A 4,900-nucleotide genomic window follows, 5' to 3' on the forward strand; every position below is an offset into this window, starting at 1 on the left:
TTGGGTCTCAAAATCTAGAAATAAAAATAAATAGGAGATCATAGAAGTTTCTGACGCTATCACCCTCTCTCCCTTCCAGGTCTTGTGATATGGCCTATAAAATATTGCAGAGAGAGACTAGCCCAGGTTAAGGGGAGATGTCCAAAGAACCACGACAGAATAGGCCCGTAAGGGCCACAATCACTCTGGAAAAGAGCAAGTGTTGAAGATGCATTTGCCCAGACTCACAATAACAGCCATCATCTATGTGTTCCAACCTGTGTTTTCTTCTTGATTTGCCCCAAATCTTTCCGTTGCAAGTGAGGCAATAAAAATGACCAGCTTATTTACTAAATCAGAACATCTTGTCCAGATACCAATGACTGCCTAATATGAGTGTTTTGTGGGCAAATATGCCAATTAGAGAAAGGCATGAATGCTCCTTCTCAGAGAAGAAATGTGAGCAAGGAGGACAATGATCCGTGTTGTCTAAACTCGGACACTCGAAAATGGGAAGAACATCCTTAATCACCAAGTCTCAACACTACACTGCAGAACCTTCTTCACGAGCTGGGACATGACACTCTCGTAAGAAGAAAGGAAATCATTTTGGATTTGAAGTCAGTCAGAAAAATGTGGTATGGAATGTACCCTCAACTTTTTACAGGTGGAATTGGTATCATAAGGTGTAAGATGGTTGTCATAAGACTATGCTTGTCAGGGCGTTGTGAAAATTACCTGGTTACCTGTATAAAGGTTCTGGCACATTGTACGTTGTCAAATCAAGATAGCTATGTTAAAATAGCCACCTTATGGGATATCCATTGTTAGTGCCCAATTAAAATGGTACGGAGATTGAGGCACAAAGAAGTAAATTGCCCAAGGCCATCGAACTAGCAGGTGGCTGAGGTGTGATATGGTGCCCAGACAGTCTGGCCTCGTCATCTGTGGCACGTTCTTCCTTCTCCAGAGACTCGTCTGAACCATGCAGCTTGCATCTGTAGGACATGCTAAGGTAGAGGCACAGTCCACAAGGGAACATGACGGCTCATCGTTTTGGAGGAGTAAGTAAAGGTGGAGCGAGGCAGGGGAGCCGGCCCGGGGGACAGTGTGAACTCCTCAGAATCAGACTGTGGAGAACTGAGAGCCTAGGACTAAGCACCCTCCCTGCTTTCTCTTTGTAATGCAAAGTTAAACATCCGGAAGCTCCCCCATTAGTCTCCCCTTTAAAATTAGTTTCCTCATCAGTGAAGTGAAGGTGCTGGAGGAAATTACACCTCTGGTGCTCTTGTCATAGGAGTCCTGTTGGGAGGAGTGGTTTCCTGTTGGGCTGCTAACCAGAAAGTCAGCAGTTCGCAGCCACCCACTCTGCTCCTTGGGAGAAAGACAAAGAGTTATAGTCTCAGAAACCCACAGGGGCAGTTCTCCCGCCCTCCAGGGTCACGATGAGTTGGAATTGACTCAATGGCTCGTTGTGCTGTATCTTGTTTTTGAGTCCTCCTGTCAGACATGCTAACTGGAAGGTTGGCATTTCAAACCCACCAGCTGCTCCATGGGAGAAAGACGTGACAATCAGCTTCTATAAAGACTCACAGCCTTTGAAACTCCCTGCGGACAGTTCTGTTCTGTCCTGTGGGGTCTCGGTCAGTCAGAATGGAAGGGACAGCAATAGGTGTGGTTTGGCTTGGTCCCTGTGCGCCCATCGGTTCCCTGAGATCATCAAGTTCTCCCTCTCTTTCAGTTCAGAACTCAGGTTAACTTCTGGCTGTGCCTCTGAGATGCAGAAAATCCTAGGGAACCTCTGAACAGCCTCTATGCCAGGAGAAGGAGTGGGCCTGCCTTCTCTCTCCACTGCCCCCGGGCAAGACCTGGCATCCTGGGCTGTGTGGGCATGAAGCAGATTCCCGCACACCCACACCTCGGCCAACCGGAGAGACTGACCACCCATGCTCAGGCCTGCCCTGGCCACATCAGAAGACAGCCTGGGTGGCCTCGTTGTCACTGCAGGCAGAGCTGTCCACCCAGATTAGCTGGACCAGCCACAATGGCTCTTGCCCAGAAACTTGTTCCTGTGGGTTCCAGTGCAAAGCATTCATCTCGCAATTCCCAAATGTGCTTGTTAGAATGGAGCTTACAGTAAAAGGCAATACAAAAATCTGAATAAATGGGTTAGAAAATGTTCTAGCCATATATACTGGACATGCATGTGGCTCAGATCGCTATTCCTGACTTGTTAAAAGATCACAAGTAGGGTAACCTAAAGAGATATTAGAATTCATTTCTATTCATTCATATATTCATCAAATATTCCTTTATAATTTAGTATCTGCCAGTTAAAATATTAGCTATTAGTAGTTGCAGCAATGACCCAGACACAACCTTAATCTTTTAAAAAATCAATTGAGAAGCAGTCGCACAGTAAATGATCCCTTTGAAAGTTGGAATGTTATGCTGATATTCAGAGATTACAGGGTTCCAGAGGGCTAACACCTAATGTAAACTCCACTCTGGAAAGATGGGTCTCGCAGGGCTCTGAGGTGTTTGCATAGACAATGTGAGTCATGAAGGGAGATGAGAAAGGACAGCGTGCACAAAGGAAATAAATATCATCCAGCCTGATCGGTCTGGAGCGCTGAGTGTGGAGGAAGGAATAATCAGAAAGGAAGCCAGAGGGATAGACAAAGGGTAGATCTCAGAGAACCTTACAAATAAATAAGCTTGACCTTTTTACTTTGAGGGGCAGAAAGTCATTGAAGTATTGCAGGTAGGCAGGTAGATGCGATTATTGGGTCAGATCATTCTGTTAGCTGTCCACACATTCTTAAATGGAACCTGGAAGCACAGTTGCTGGCTAGGTGGTCACCGTAGGAATACACTAAGATTTCATGAGCCCTCTACTTAAAATAGACATCTACTGAGAGAAATTACTTCTCTGAGATCCTAGAGTAGGTTTACGTCAAAGTTGAAAGAATTCCAACTTCTTTCTTCTTTGGCCAACACTTCCCAAGAATGCGGATCTGAAAGGAAAAAGAATGCATCGATGGGCAGAGTGCCATCCGAGTTGCAGCTGGGGAGCCTCCACACTGACTCTGTGACACCTGCCAGGCAGTATGGCGGAACAGAACATTTGGAGGTTCAAGTTCCATAGCCTTGGCTAGTTTATGTTCCAGATCAGGTGCAACGGGCTTTTTACTTCTTGTTTGTTTTGTTTTTCTTTTTTGAATAGGATACAGATCTAAGGAAACCTTTCTCATACTCACAAAATTGATGTGACACTGAGGGCAGAGGTGGGCTTGAGTAGCCTGTGTCGTAAGCAAATTCCATCGGGGAATTTGAACATCTAGGTTAATTTTTTCTTAACCGACTTTCTTAATTTTTTGCTACATCCTGACCATACAGATCTTCACTACAATGACGCATATTCAGTAATTTGGCGCAAGAAAAGGCAGAGGACAGTTAGACCAATACTATTAAGGAGAAGCTTCACTTGAACACAGCATATATACAAATCTATGTTCCATCTTTAATGACTTATTGCAAAATTTAAGACTCCCTTATATTGCAATTCCCTTAATATGTTGACCACTAGATTCAATGTATAGAAGTAAAATTAGTATACTTAATACATATATTCAGCAACAGGTATTCTGCACAAATCAATACACTCTGATGTGTCCCCTGAATTTTAAACTCTAGATTTTCCTCTAAGGCATGGAGAAGCAAGCTCCTATTATAAGTTTTTTCCTTGGCTTTTTAGCTAAAATGCTTAGTGCAAGTCAATGTCCTAGAAAGCAATTGAAACAACATAAATCCCTCCATTTGCTCTCCACGCACCTGTGGATGGACTCTGATCTCTGGCTCGTCTTCCTGTGATTTGGGCAGCCCTGAGGGCTCTATCTAGCCATGGATTTGAATTTCCTTGTAGCTTTGCTTAAACTTCTGGGATAAGGATGCATGGGAACGATCTCTTCTACAAGCAAAATAGGACTTCCCTGGATGACAGTACATGTTCTCCCTACATGTGTTCTCCATCACTGACTTGCCTTGTTTCCAACAGTCCTTTCACAAGACTTTCCAAATGCTCCTTTGAGTTGTACCATTGTACCATGAAGACCTTAATCACACTCATACCTGGGTCACAAAGTGACAGTTTGGCAGAATAAACTCACCAGCATATGAGTGCAGACTGACTGCATTATGTGGTGTGTAGTGTGTGTGTGTGCACAAGTTCACATGTCCACTTTGGTGAGCAATTCTTTTTTATATAACCCTTTCCACCCAGTCTATTACAACTCATAGTTAACTTACAGGGCAGGGCAGAATTGTACCATAAGGTTTTCCAGGCTGTCATATTTATGGAAGTGGACTGCCACATCTTTATCAGCTGGTGGGCTTCAATGAGAACTTTGTTAGCTGCCGGCAGTTAACCACTATGCTACCAAAGGCTCCTTTATCTTGATACACGTACCACTAATGGTGTCCTGAAATCGTACTGTTCATCACGATCTAATTACTAATTTTAGGACATTTATATCATGTTTAATTATTGATTGGTCTACTTCATAATCACCATGGTTTATATTTCATTAGCTATTCTCACAATAACTCTGAGCGGTCTTTACAAACCTATACAATTTGTGGAAAACTACAGCATCTCAATTAGAAAAAAGACAATAACCCAATTAAGAAGTGGGCACAGGACATGAACAAGCAGTTCACCAACGAAGGTAGCCAAATAGCCTACGTGTAGAAAGGCTCATGATCACTAGCCATCCAGGAGATGCAGATCAAAGCAACAATGAGAAACCATCTAACTCTGACAATGACAAACAAGTAAAAAATAAAACTATAAAATGCCAAGGGCTGGAGAGATATTAGAGCCCTCATGCACTACTATTGGGACTATAAGTACGTACAACTA

The sequence above is a fragment of the Echinops telfairi genome, unplaced genomic scaffold (assembly GCF_000313985.2).
Source record: "Echinops telfairi isolate 266 unplaced genomic scaffold, ASM31398v2 ScPeMD7_9;HRSCAF=40, whole genome shotgun sequence".
Lineage (NCBI taxonomy): Eukaryota > Metazoa > Chordata > Mammalia > Afrosoricida > Tenrecidae > Echinops > Echinops telfairi.